Source organism: Nasonia vitripennis, chromosome 5 (genome assembly GCF_009193385.2).
Source record: "Nasonia vitripennis strain AsymCx chromosome 5, Nvit_psr_1.1, whole genome shotgun sequence".
Classification (NCBI taxonomy): domain Eukaryota; kingdom Metazoa; phylum Arthropoda; class Insecta; order Hymenoptera; family Pteromalidae; genus Nasonia; species Nasonia vitripennis.
Genome location: NC_045761.1, coordinates 5,876,645 through 5,892,315, shown reverse-complemented (window position 1 = coordinate 5,892,315; position 15,671 = coordinate 5,876,645). Strand labels below are relative to the sequence as shown.

The following is a 15,671-nucleotide window of genomic DNA, read 5'->3' as shown; positions in this document are numbered from 1 at the left end:
CCAAAAATCCAATTGCCATCACTTTCGCGGTTCGAACTAAACTAAGCAAGCATTGGTAACAAAAACACACAAGCATCCATGGCGCCAATATTGCATTAAACTCGAATGCTACTATCCGCCATCGCGGAGGCGATTGGATGACGCGTGACACTTGATATAGTATATATAATACCCAGGCACGCATACAGGCTCGTGCGTGGACACCGATACAGATATACAGTACATATAGCGATGGGGCCCCGGCTCTCTATCGGAAGGTTAATTGTCTTCTGCTGTCAGTTGCACCCCCACTTGGTCCTGTCTATTCCACACGCCCCCTTCGGCTATCCTCGGCGAGCCCCGGGGCTTATTGCGCGCCGTATACTGGCCCACCCTTGAGCCCTGTGTATATCCACGTAACGCGTTTACGTGTGCGCACACGTTCCAAATTACACGGCAGAGAGGATAAAATAATTACATGGCGAGCCGCCTTTCACCTTTTGACGCTACGCGAACAAGAGCGAGGGTGGCTGTATAGTGGAATAGTTTTCTCTGTTTGAACAGTGTCATCCACAAATTAACTGCGGTGACCTTTCGTTCTTCTGCAGCCCGAGAACCGATGGCGTGCTCTTTGTCTTATACTTTTCCCTCGATTTCTGTTTGTTTTTGGTGCTTATACTGGGGTCTTTGTGTATCGATTGCGGTTGAGCCTATGCACGGACTGCGAATTCGGATCAAACAATGAATTAACGCATTACGTTTTGATGACTGACGTGCGGAATTGCTGGCTCATTAGAGTTGAAGCGGTATCGATGACACTGCAGTTTTATCTTCATTTTGTAACGGTTTTATTGATGGGAAGAACAAATTATTGATGGAACTTTACAACTATAAGTCAGAACCAACGATTTCAACAACAAAGAATAGATAAAGAAATTCTATTTCTCCTTAATCTTCCTCCACGTACAGACCCAACCATTTTTCGCCGGACGTAATAGACATAGCGATGTACGCTTTGAAAAATCAGCGAAATGCGCCTCGCGCCGATAGAAATTCCGGGAGTCGCACCGAACAAGCTTCATGACCGCCTGCGAGTGCGCTTGCCAGAGAAGGAGGAATCTATGAGGGATCCAGATAGCGATCCACTCGGAGACTGATGGACGGTTAGCGGCAATAATCCGCAAAATACGCAGGAAGAGAAAAGGAGACATTCCGAGAAAATCGGCCGCGGTATATGTATGTATGCGCACCTTGACTCGTCCGTAGGAATTAGCGCCCTTTGTCTCCGTTCCAGGGAGGCATTCTTTCGCGCACGGAGATTAACTCTAACTGCCGGCAGGTAACGACTCACGCGCGCTATATCGATAAATATATGGCCGCGGAATGAGCCCTGTCCAATCTTTAATTGAGGATAAATTCTCAACGCGACGCTGATGCGAATTTCTAAATACTCGGCAAGCAGTGTAGGAGCGTAAAATTTGTTGGTGCTCGAGTGCGCCGCGGCAATTAGTATTCCGCGGAAAGTCCTACCACAATGCATCGAAGTTGCAGAGTCGTTGCGCAGAATAGTTTGCTCGTTCGAGGCGGGATTCGTGATTACTATTCGAGAATGCTCGGAGACAAAGGGATGTAGATACAGATTTTTCTTTTTCTTTTTCGTTTTAAGAAACCAAAAATTGAATTTATACAATTAAAAATAAATTAAACGATATCCTATTCGCAAAGTAAATATAATTCTTAATTTGTTTTTGCCAATTTAGTGTGAGACGTATTTACTCGGCCTGTGATTGTCAGAATTGCTTTCATTATGAGGCCTCCCGGAATTTCTTATCGTGAGCGCAAGCGTGAAATCGCCGGATTTTCGAGGGTCTTTGACAGCAAAATGAAAAAGGAATCCCTCCTCGTCGTTATTGTGCGCGTGAGTATGAGTAATCTTCGCATCCAGAACGCATTCACAGAAAGTCTCTCGAGCATAAACGGCAAAATAATGGAAAAGATAAAATGTATATGATTCGCCAGTTGCACACTTTATTCGGTTAATTCATCAACAGTTACATGAGCCCGATGCGGAAGTAAGCTTACATTGTTCGCGACGTATGCGATTTGCATCGTGTGTTTGTTTTTTTCAACGATACTGAATACGCTTATTAAAAATAACGGATCGTAATAAAAGCAGCGCATACACCCAGGACAAAGCCTTCATTACCCAAAACAAAGTATCGCTAAATATCGTCTTGAAAATAAAATCCGCAAACACGTGTATTTTAGCCATACGACGACGACGACGACGACGACGACGACAATCGTCGTTTTTCTCCGAAGAAGCCCATATCGCGGAAATGAACACACATAAGAATAAACGTTACGGCTTACGGTTGCGGAGGCGATATTAAGCGCCTTTGGCACACGCTCGGCGCCAATATGAATAATCTTATTCTATTAGCACGGCTGCGACGAGGGGGTGGCAGCCCGACCAAGCGACACATTATTTTCCGCGCTCGACATCAAAGAGGATTGCGCCGCGCGCGAGCCATTGTATTGCCGCGATAATTCCTCGTTATTAGGAGAAGGAGAAATAGAGAGAGAGAGAGAGAGAGAGAGAGAGAGAGAGAGAGAGAGAGAGAGAGAGAATCGGAGGGTGTAGCGAGAGAAGAAGAAGCGTTGGTTTCATGTCGGCTTACCACACCCCCCAAGTGTGCCCGAAACAAATCCGCTTGAATTGGTAGCCATGCAAAAAGAAGCCCAACGTCGTCGGAGGCAACAAAGCCCCAAATATGATGGGGTATAAGAGCTGGGACAGAGGAAATAAAAAGCGATCGAGGGAAAAGCTGAAATGACTGTCGACGCGGCGACTTAATCCGCGCACAGTGGAATGAAAAATGTTTCACAGGTGACCGTATGGTCTAGGGTGACTCTGATGAGAGATACATATTCGAGCGTTTTTAATGAAAAATGAGTTTTATGTTTCAATAATAGATTTTTTAGTTTTTCACGAAGATACTTTTTTCACGGTGAAAGCTTTTGTACGTCGGGATACTGGAACGTGACTTAATTAAAACCCGAGCAAATACACACGTAGAGAATAAAACAGGTGAAGCTCTATGTCCACGTATATAACACCGCCTCTAATAGAATATAGCCTGATTCAGGCGCACAGAGGTGTGATGCGCTCACGAGACACTGCTCACGGATTACCGCATTGTGGGCAACGTGCAAGTAAGCGAAAGAGGAGACACACGAACAAAATCACAGTGGGACGTGCGCAAGGATTCGGCAGGTTACCGGGGGGATAATCTTGCCAGGGGGACGACGTTAGCGACCTGACGGAGACTACGTATAGGGGGTTGTCGCTGCATCACCTCCTCTATGTTATTATGTATATCCCGAGGATGCTATTATACGACTTTTTATTTAGGGTCATTTATTTTGTACAGTGTCGTATGGTAGTCCGATTTTTCCGACGCCGTGCTTTGGGGTGAATGGAAAAATTGCTGGCTAATACGGTTTTCGATACAAATGAATTTATTACTGTCTCCCGACAAATGGCAGATGCGGCTAATGAAATTTGAGGGGACGATCTTCATGATCAAGCCCGGACACAATGGAATGATAATCTTATAATCGACCGAGATTATTGTGCACCTGCAAACATGAAGTTGGTTTGTATTTCTGATAATTAGTGCTATTGTGTGTTAACCGGATTTGGAAGTGACGCGATCCCGGGTAATTATTTAAAATTTGTTCTACAAACGTGTTTTTCGTATAAAAAAACATATTTTCCAAACGGTTCGACATTCATTCAGTTCCTAGAGTGTATCAACAATCCGTCATCCATTTTAAAAGATCAATCACAGTGTCGATTCAGCGCTCGCTATATTTCTCCCACGCGGCCATCGATGATCGACACACCATCACAACGCGAGTAACTAAAAGAACGTCAGCCAGCGAACTCTAAAAAAATCCTAATCCCCATTTTCAATTTCGCGGACGCATTATACCAGTCGCCTAGGGTAAAACGTATCTGGCGATCCGGTTACATCGGCAAAGAATAGAGACGCCATCCGATTCCTCGCTGTGCAAATCCTGCGGCTGGCGAATTTCGCCGACACAATAAGGAAAGTAGGCGCGTGTCGGTGTACGTATACACCCGATCTATCGGATCGGCTGACCGCTTTTTAAATCGTCCATAAATAACGCATTAGACGCCGGCGTCGCGCAGTCGAGCGCGCTGATTGCGGCATTGACGGCGCCACGTGGCCCGGATCAATCGCCGCGTGCCAGTATTTTCATATCATCGCCGCCGGCGCAGATTTTCTCGGGCTCGCGTACAGCCCCGCGTATAGACTACTCCCTTTTTTTCGCGCGCTTTCCGTCAAACCAGTCGAGGCTTTAAGTCGCGCGTGAGTTGGTTCGCGTGTTTTCTTTTGAAAAGCTTCGGCTGATCGAGGCGTCGGATGATACGCTGTCACCGAAGCGCGAAGGGCGTTGGACGTGTGAAATTTTAATCTGCTTTGGCTCGTTTAAAATTCAAATAAAGCTTTTTCGCGATGAAACGTATGCAGGGCGTGTGCGCAGATTTGGCTGTCGCGTGGACGATACGTGTACTCGCGCGTGCCCGAATCCGCATCCATTGTTCGATCCGCTGAATCGAGTAAATATTTTAATCGTCAAGCTACTATACGTGCGTTGAGTGTGCGGAAGAAAATCAATTTTTTATTGAATATTTTGTTGCTTTTAAAATTACTTCATCCAACCCCCCAATTAAATATAGAACTAATGAAAACCTCTGCGCAGTTTCCCCTCGCGGCTAATAGACCAACAATCCTCTTATTAAACCATTTCATCTCGATAATCACTCGGCAAGCCAAAGTCCCATCTCCGCACCTTATCCCCTTTGGAAAAAATCCTCACTCCGGTATCTCCCGACTCTATAGAAACATTAGACCGCCAGTGTCCGAAGTAAACTCAATTATCTAAATCGACAGAGAAGTCGCTTCCCTTCTCCCCGTGTTCTCATCCAATTCCCGGACAAGTTTCATTCGTCCCGATTGTTCCGGGAAGCGTAGCTGCGCGCAAGTGAAAACAATAGAAGCTACACCGGCGCTACTGTGTACTGGACCCCGGGTCCGAGCTTAGCGCGTCATCGCCGCCAAGACGATAATCGAGCGCGAGCGGCTAATCTACCGTGCCGGTAATTACGCGTCGCAATGAGGAAGTCTCTCGCCGAATGAAAATGATCCCGACCAGCCCCGGGGCCTCCGCAGCAGCTCGCTCCCTTATAATAAGTCCGAGCACTGCAGGCAGTTCGGCTACTGCTGGACAAGACTGCCGCCGCGCCGGAAGTGAGGACACTCCGGGAAATTGCGGAACACGCTCCTGCTACCGGAGGCGCGCTCAGCTACCTGCTACCCTGCAGAAATAATTGAGCCGCGCAGTTCGCAGTCTTCGTCAAGATTAAATTCTCCGTCTCTGTTTCGCCCTCGTGTATACAGTACGCGTATTTCTCTCTATTTCTCTCCGGGTGTTTCTTGAATTTCTCTCCGTCGGGTCGGTGATCTGGACATTCGAGCCGTGCACTGCCGGATTCTCGAGCTGGACCGTTGTTATACGCGCGCATGGGAGTTTGTTTGGGAACTTTTTGGGTGACGATGTTTTCGCTGGGCGTTTAGTGTGATGAAATGTGGGTGGAAGTCTGCGGTAATTTGTTTTCCTTAATACAGCGGGTACGTGAACGTTTCGTCTAGTCGGAACTTTATCGTGGGGCGCGAAGAAGTTGACCGATTCGCAGAATTTTTCTGTAGCGCACTTATAATTAATTCTCGACAATTTCGGAGTTGTTTATTATCACTAGCAAATCGAGGAATTAAAATCCAATTTCGGTCGCGTTGCCGCAATAAATCCTTTGCTTATTCAACGCGTGCATACATCGCGTAAAAAAGAGAACAAACAAGTCAAATTAGCGCGTGAGATTGGCCATTGGCTACTTTTGTTTATGTATGCATATGTTTACTTTTTCGCATCTCCTATGAACTGGTTTATACGCTTCGGTGGTGTGCAAAGAGTTTAATCGAAAATCTCACTTAAAACAGAAAAAAGCGAAAGGATAAGTTCACACATGAATCAGAAACAGAGGTATCTCATAGCGGTAATCATTACACAGTGTCACCGGCGGCTAGCCAACTATATACTCCCACACACAAACGCGGGCACTCTCTCGAATTCTATATCCAGCGAACGAGAACGAGCGAGACGGAGCAAGGAAGAGAGAGGTATCATTAGTCGGGGGCTCTGCGGCTAGCCTCGATGGGGTTGAAATTCGACTCCCATGCATCATAACAGGGGCAGCTCGCGCGCACGACGCGTGTCCTCGTGTATCCCTATGTACTGTACTCTTTCTTTCTCGCGCTGCACGCCATTTAAACGCGCCGTAATTATATGTGGCCTCCCACTCGATTGTCAGATCGTCGCTGGGCTTTTTCGACGTAGGCGCTCGCAGTGTGTGTGAGCGTAATACACTTTTCACGAGTCGACGCGAGCCTGCTTTTCTCCCGCCCTTTTTTTCTCTCTTCTTCTCACGCGTGGGGAAGGGGCTGCGCCGGAGTTTCCTCCTTATTCGAGTGGGAGGGGTCGTTGTAAGGGCAATGCGTGAACTGAACAACTATATAGGTGCCGGTGTCATAGCGCGATAGTTCTACTGGTAGAAGTGTGTGGTTTGGACAGGCTTGCTTTTGATTCGTATTTCCAGCATCATGCTTTCATTATATTTATTAAGTTTCACGATAAAAATTTTTCTTATAAGGCTTGATTTCAAACATTTACCCCTTTTGCTTACTAGAGTCGTGTGAAACTTTGATCTACTATATTTCTCACTGAGTTTAGAGACCAGGTGTTAACTTTAAATTACACATATTTTCGCTTTCAAGCAAATAGACACACACTTGTATACAAGTCTGTGGATAAATAAAGTGATTATCGCCACACAGTTAGAAATTAATTGCTTGCGCGTTTACATTCATGTCTAATTATAATGGTACACCTCAACAAGGAGTATAAAGATCAGAGTTTTACAAGTTTCCTATAATACTTTAAATAAAATATTTATACAGTCAACGATGAGCAAAAGACAAATGTCCTAGTGAAATAAAAGACAATGTCAATTATAATAATATAAAAACGATACACTCACTCATTACGATGTTAAAATCACGGGATTTATATGCTCGCTAGTGCCTTAAATGGTAAATATAAGAACCAACGCTTGCCTATATCAGGCGACAAAAAAGGTTAATTGTTGCGCAACAGGCGTATAACACTCGCACACCCATACCTTCGTGCAAGTACTCGATACAACACTAGTTACCATACTATAATTAGCCAGCGCGGTTCACTCGTAATATGCAAACAAGAACCGCCGGTGGGCTCGAGACGTATGTACACACATGCATACGGCTGTGTACCTATAGATACGAGCATAGGAGCGTGCATGACACGCGCTTATTTATTAACGCCGACTGAAAGGTATCGAAGGATATAGATCTCTGGGTGCGATCGGATTACTGCCTGGTAGGTCGTATAGTCGTGGAGAGAGATTTTTCAAAAGGCTGAGAATTAAGTGCTCCGACATTTTTTATCGTCCTGCGCGTATCGCTCGTTTAGATGCAAAAAGGAGATCAGGCGCGTATGGGTTGTGATTCATAAAAATGGCTTTGGTCATGGGGTAGGTGCTATATGCCTTCGTAGATCGAGAGGAAATTGATTAATTAACTGATCTCAATTTAGATGAGAAAAACAATTGCGATAACGAGGCTTTATGTGAACCGATAAAACACGATTATACGCCTGTTAAACACTTTTGACACGCTGAGGACTTCAATTTTTGCTCGGTTCCACTACAGGGTTTATATAACGGGTATGACAAATTGACACCTTCTCGTGCATTATATTAACAACATAGAAGTATTCTATAGCTACGCGAAGATTCGACGATCTGGCATGCAGCTTCACAAACAGACACCCAATTAAGAAAGCAACGAACGCATCAGCTGCTTCCGCACGAGTGAAAACCTATACAGCGAAAGACAGTCACAAGCACATATAGCGCGGGAGGATGGCGCTCGAATAGACAGCAATTAATTAATATCACTCGAGCGAACTCGCGCCACTGATGCAGCGTGCGGGTGAGCTCGTATAGCGCATAAATTCGGCGCTCGAATAATTCCGAACATAATTCAACCCTTTCTGCAATAACTCACTTTGCCACGCGCTAGACACAGCGGCAGCCTCTCGCGAGTTGTACATCTAGAAGGCTATACATCCATACGAGAGGGAGAGAGTCTTTCGTGCCGCGACTTGGCCCTATGCTAATGGCGCACACACACACAGAGTTCGCGCGCGATGCAAATGCGTGCGCGCCGACGGGGCGCGGCCCGAAGAGTCGGAGTGTAGCGACAAACGACTGCACCTCGTGCGAGTGAAGGCGCAGAGGTATATACATGCCTCTCGTTTTCTTCTGCGACGTTGATAAGTCTCGATGCTAATGGCCCGTTTATGCGCGAGCGCGGCGAGAGCTCGTCGTTAATAAATCTTGATTTAATCGCGCGAGAGCGAGACTTTACGCGCGCGGCCATAGGTTGTGTGTGTGCACGCGTGCGAGGATGAGCGCGAAGAGAGCCGGGGTAATAAATAGGGATGCGGCGATGGTGTGTCGACCGTCGAAATTAGCGAAGGCGTGGGATAGTTTTTAGGTATTGTTTGCGCTCAGAAGGAGAAAAGATGAGAATCCTTAATTTTTCGATACATGTATGACACTTTAATAATCGTTTGCGCACGTGTACGAAATATGATAGCCGAAACTTGCTCTACGTTCTACAATAGACAACGATACAAGGAAGAGAACCAGCCACAGCTGGTCTCTCCACATATGTATAAAAAGGAGGAGTGAACTTACGGTAAAAAACGGGGCAACTTCGAATAACGTGCGCAGGTGTAACGCGATGCCGGGGTAGGTGTGTCGTGCAATACTTGATAGCCGCCGCGCGACATAGGGGCGTATAGGTGCTGAATGAATAGCTGTCGAGTGTATTGTCCCTTATAAATACCGCTATTTCTGCCAAAGAGACTGTCCGCACTGCTGATCTTCACAGTTTTGTAAGGACACAATCGCGCGACGTCTTTGTTAACATTCACAAATTATAAAATTACCGTAATCCTTACTAGTTTTTATAAATTATAGCCCTCAACAGCCCGTAAAGATACTTATCCAGCGCATAATAATATGCTTCAGTTTAAAATAATTACAATCCTGATCGTCGACTGTGCCTATACAGATACACTAATCAGCCTGCAGCGACTCGCGTCACTGCGTACAATCGCTTACTCAAGCACGTGGCCGCGCAATGTATCGCCGCAGACTGCCTGTCGCCTTACCGAGTCTTTATCAGTCGCTTTTTTCCTCTCGCCCTCTGTCTCTTACTCTTCTTCTTAACGTTCGCGATACGAAATTCGCATGATTCATGCGTGTGGCTCGTGTGTATATGGTGAAAACAAAAATCAAAGGGGCACACGCGCGAGAGAAAGATTTACAGCTCTCAGATATTTTAACACGTAATGCATACGCCGCGAAAAAAGTGCGAGTCGACGAGTGTGCGTATACTGCAGGAGACTGTCAGTGCATTGTTTGCTCGACTTCGCGCGCTGCGTGTGCCGCCGCCGAGAGCCGAGAAATTCGAACAGCGATGCCGGTGCCGCCTATGCGATACCGAGAGCTGAATCATTGCAGTGTAAGGTATTTCGACTTTCGAATTTTCTAGACGTATGATAGTTTTCAGGCTGGTATTATCGCGGTATTGTTATACATCTGAGTGCTATGACATTTTTAGTTATTACAAATTAAAATCTCTTTGTACGCGCAACTTTATTGAAAAAGCCGAGCTTGTATGAATGAAAGTGATAAGACGTTAAAGTTATGCTTGATGTTTGAGAATAAAAAATAAAAATTTCATCAAGCGTAGTTAATGCAGCTGAATAAGCTAAATAAAGAAATTGTGTAAAGCAACGCAGTCACCGTGAATTTTTAGATGCGCAAATTGTGCAAGGATAAGTAGATGCGTAGTAAGTAGTCGATCAATGTTTACGCAGCGTAAACATATTCTTATCGCAGAGGGAATTAGTCACGTTGATTAACTTGGCGAGTAAAAGACACGTTTTCCACATGTATAGCTACAGCGTTTCTTTCTTTCTTCAAAGACATTAAATTCGATGGAAAGTTGTAAAACTAATATTCAGATTTAGATAAAATTAAATCAACAATAGAAATAGCAATTAAATTTTAAATACAGAATTGATAACAAAGTGTAAAACATGTCACTGAAGGTAAACCGAAAGATTTGTCAAATACTCCATCCATCACGAGCACACTCCCATGGAACGCCCACAAAGAAAATCTCAGTAGTGGGCCGCAGCATTAAAAATTGCGTGCTTTAAAATAGTATACCCGCGGCGCATACCCCGTAAACGTATACGCGCGTCCCCAGCGTATGTTTGATTTACTCACCAAGTCCCCCGCGCTCGCGATCCCCGAAAAAGTGTATACTACCGCGCGCTCGCGACCTTCCGCTAAATTTGCCGTCCCCCGCTTGCACACAAATAGCCGGGCCGCGATTGTTTCGACTCCATTCGCGGGCGCTCGCTCTCCGAGAAACAAAAGCTACCGACCCCGACCCTCCAACTTTTTCCCATACGATTTCGAGGCGAACGACTGGACGCGAACAATCGACGAAAAGGCTGCGCGAGTCGCACGTGCGATGTCCGCCCACCTACAGGTACACACGTGGATGGACGTGTATTACGGATAAATATAAAGTACGCGTACATAAATCGCACGCGTGAGTTCATATTTCACGGGCGAGGAATCGCGAGACCGATAAAGGGCTAACCACAATGAGTGCGGCAACTTTGGCAGACGCCTCGAGTTCACCCCTCATTGTGATTTAATAATATATATTCGAGTTCGGGCTGTCGATACTCGATCTAGCTTTGAGAGTTTAATCACCGAGTAGTTGGCTAGAGCTGCTTTTTTTGGGTCGATCGTCGATCCGAAAAAATTGTGCGATGGGTATTAGAATCATATCCTTTATAAAAGTATGTACACCTCTGAATTTTTTCCTGGATCAAAGTCGTAACAAGGGATGCTATAAATAATGCCGTAAACGTTTTCAAACAAATTAGTAAAAAGAACGCTTAATAATTACCGCGCACGGTCCGACGAATTTCGTATGCACACAGGACGCGCATCCCCGCCGTTTACATCAAAAGCAATCATAAAGCAAAATTTGGAATAATTATTGTAGGGGCTTTGTAACGCAAAATTTGCCGGATAAACGCGCCCGCCGACACGTGAATTTGCAACCCCTTTCGTAATAACTCGTGCGCCGAAAAAGAAAGGCCGCGTTGTTGTGCAATGTATCGCTTCATGGAAGCGCGCGCTCGGTAACAATCAATTTCTGCGTGACTTTTACATGGCCTCAAGGGCCGCGGGCGATAAACCGTAACGATCCCCGCGCGAGCGGGCTGACGATGTAACACGGCATTTTCATATAAATTCGCGCCGTAAATCCGATTATCTTCAAATTTTCAATATTGCGCGTCGGCGGACGCGTTCCTTTGTGTCCTCTTTTAATTTTTTCCAAACAAACAGCGAATAAACGAGGTCCGCACACTTCTCGTGCCTGACTTATAATCTATTGCACGCGCGAAGCGATGTAACGCTGACGAGTATACGAAACCCGGTTATGGAACGCGTCGTCAACGTCTCCCATTACACAGGCGCGCGAGAGGGAGCGAGACGTATTGAAATTAAAAGCGCTCCCGCATAATGACGTGCAATCAAAGGCAATCTCGCGCAGCGTCCGCTTTCGGTGTTAGCCCGATGATTGATCGTCAAATGCTCTCTCGGACCGGCGCTGCAGCTGCAGACTTTTTTCCGCGCGCGAGAGGAGAGGGAAACGTTATACAGACGGCAGATAGGGAAATGAAAAATCGAGGAGGTTGCGCGGAGGGTGGGTGCCAGCCGAGTGGACTTTTTTCCTTTTGATACTTCGGGATCAGTCGAATGACTGAATACGTGTCACATCGGGGAAGTATTGCAATTTATCATGCGTGCGCGGCTGAAGTGAGGGAGTTATGGTTATTTTGTTTTACTGTTTTAAACACGGGAAACTATGCTTGTGCAGGTATTTAATTGTCATGAAACATCATAATCGTCGTATATAAGAGATTGACTTTTTAAAAAATTGTCAAGATACACGTCATCCGCAATATTTTTTTCGCTCTCGTTTTTCATACTTCAAACACCAATCGCCCGAAACTGAAATGAAAAAAAGATACGGAAAGAGTATCAAAAACTAATATCGCCGGATTTCGTGTTCGGGCGAATCATCCGGAAAAGGACAAGCCTAGGCTAGACGCGAGAGGGGGATCTGTAACGATACATCCGCGTAGTCCCAGCTTTCGCAGTTCGCGCGAATGTATGCAAATAGAAATGTAATCTGGTGTCAGCGCGGCGCTACCAATAATGTCAATCAAACGCACTGGTGGCCGAAAGCCAACAATGGGGAATTGGCCCGGCGCTCTCTCTCTCTCTCTCTCTCTCACTCTCAACCCAGAGGCGAATATGCAGTATATGTAAATGTTGTCATATCAATGGGGATCTGCATATGGATGCAGGCGCAGTCGCGCGACTGCAATGACACGCGCGCTTTGACGACGACATCTGCACGACGGCTCTCCATATACAGCGCCGTTTTATTTGCCCTCGCTCTCTCTCTTTTATTTTTTTCGCTCCGAAATTTAGGCGCCACTGCATAGGGCTCTCTCTCTCTCTCTCTCTCTCTCTCTCTCTCTCTCTCTCTCTCTCTCTTCTTTGAAAGAGCGAAACCACTGCACGCGCACTGCGTGGCCACAGGTGCAGCGCATGCAGCAGCGGGATATGCGTATACCGATTGATACCGCCGCGGTGCATTTCGAATTTCGCTGCAGCCAAAGCCCTTCGTCTGATCCCCCGGCGGGAACGCGTCATGCCTTTTGGATGTATACCGTTTCGGCCTATGCTCGCTTGTTGTTTTTTGTGCGCCGATGGGGGCTTGTTTTGATTCTGCGGGCGATTGGGCCGGGCTTTGACGCTGGGGATTACAGCCGTCCAGCCGCGTTTAATGGAAAGTCGCGAATAATGCTGTTTAGTTAAATCGTTACAAGGATGCACCGCCGATTAAATTTCAAAGAACTCCGTCGACGAGCCCTGGTTTTGACAATTATTTACGTCGCCAATGACACTTTCCTCTTGTTCCGTTACGATTGCAATAAATATTTCAGCTTCGATTCGTGCATTAGGGATATCATTTTCTCGTCGCGAATGTAATATGAGGCGAGCTTGCCATATTTCAGCCCGGATAAAGTGAATGACGTCGTTGCTTATCAACAGCCTATAAGAGCTATGATCCTTATTGCGCTATGCATCTCAATCGAAGCAATTGCAGATGACAATAGAGCGGTAACTCTCCACTCTCTCGGATTATCAGAAAATTAATGCACGACGCGTCGAACAGACGTTTGCGCGCAACCCAATCGTTCAAAGGCTTATACAGAACGGGGTATTATCCCATCCTCCGGTCTCGCAAGCTATACACATATACCGGCACCGAACAAGGCGTCGAAGACTGAAGTTGACGCGTTACGCGATTACTTGGCCGGCGCCATACACAGCCAGCAGTAGCTGAGCACCGTCTTGCGGGCGGTGCGCGCAGGTCGCTCGAATTGGCGCGCAGGAACTGATTGGTTTGCGGTTACATCCCTTAGTAATGAGCTTCCCAGATGGCACGTCTCAGGAAACCCATTAGGGTAACTCCAAACACTCGCTCCCAGGCACCGGCGCGGCTCCTTGCCTCCACCGGGGGTCGCTGCAGCGGACACAGGTGCGCGGCGCACCGGCTCCGCGCCATCGTCACTTTGACCCCCCTATAGGCCAGGCACCGCGTGCAGCTATTCCGGTTGTCGTGTGATTGGAATTTTTTGCTAGGGATCGCAAAGAAGGTTGACGGGAATTTATGGCCGCAGTGTAATTGTTTGTACGAGCAATGGGAATGCAGCTTTTCAATAAGTATGGGTACGTAAAGAGAACTTCGATTTTTCACATGATTTGGTGTCTACAATATAATAACATGAAAATAATGAAAAACTTACCCTAAGGGTTATATGATGTGTAAGGTATTAGAGCAATTGACATGACTGATCCGAAGCAAATATTTAAGAATATTGCTAATATTTAATATTTAACATTGCTAATAAAGTTAATATTGAATTCGAAATCTTACCTTACTGAAATAAGAAAAATAAAAATAAATATAAATATAATAAATAAGAAAATAATTTTACTAGAAATATATAATGTAATTATTTGCAAGAAATATCATAGTTAAATAGAGATGGTGTGTTTTAAAAATAAAGGATAGAGGAATGAACTCATCATGGGACATATAATAAGACAAAATATGTTTTCGGCGTGTTCACATTTATTCAATAAAAAAATCAAATACAATAATAATGCGATGACATTAGTCACCGACGTAATTATCGACGTTGTAACGTTTACAATATTATAACTATATAAAAGTGAAAAAATCTGTACAATGAAAGACATGCGGGTAGCGGAGAGATGCCCCCTGCCCGTGTGTACCATCTAGACATATCGCTTTTCTTCCTTTTATTTATCGTTTCAAAATCTGATTCGTCGTTTTCATCAGTAACCATCAAAGCGAAATTTCTCGGCATTTTTCAACATTTTTGTTGTTTTTGAGCCGTGTCAACGAGTATGCAGACGTGGACAGCGGACGCAAGAGTAAATGAATTCGCACAAAATTAAAATAATACAAAAGACGTACAAAAAAGAATTCGCATAAAGTTAAACATAATCGTGAGGACCGGAACGGGAGAATGTCAGGATGATAATAATCAAACGTAGACAAAAGAAAATTACAATCGCAACTATATGTGACAGAGTTAATCGACACTTATAGAGAAGAGTGAAAGTAGTAATAATAATAATACGGAAATCGAACCTAGTGCGCGTAGATAGAAAATCATATATTCAATAAAATTAATAACATGAAAATTGTGTTCATAAAATAAAATAAAAGTAGCAATAACGTATCGTCTTTTAGTGACTTAATTAACACAGCATCGTATGATCGAGTTTGTACCTCGATAGCTTTGCCCCGTGTACATGTTATATACACATCGATGTATCATACGTTCATCGCTTCGCGACTGCTTTTATTTTTTTTTTTAATGCGCTCTCTGTCGATCGTCTTACAATTTTCGCTTTTTTCGCATTTCTCTTATAGATCTGTCAACGCTATAATCGCAAGCAAAGCCAAGCCGAGGACATGATTTTTCTCTTGTTTGTTTTCTTTAGAATTGAGAAAAAGAGTACTACACGAAATTCAAAGTAGAGGAAGGAAAAGTGTTGAGGGCAAGGAGAGTAAAAACAAAATAAAAAGGCGTACAAAACAAACAAACAAAAATAATTGTATAAATTCTTACAATCGTCTTATATAATTAAAAAAATGCTCAAAGCTGGGAAAAATTACGGACTGTTTATTACGACGTAGTATTATCACGTGACCGTCGTGAGCTCTGAT

At 45.0% G+C, this 15,671-nt stretch overlaps 1 long non-coding RNA gene across 1 annotated transcript in view; it reads right to left on the bottom strand.

Annotated features, from left to right (window-relative positions):
* The window catches only part of LOC116417627, a 166,179-nt gene that overhangs the window by 83,331 nt on the left and 67,177 nt on the right, over nucleotides 1–15,671 (bottom strand). The gene's annotated exons all lie outside the window — the stretch shown is intronic.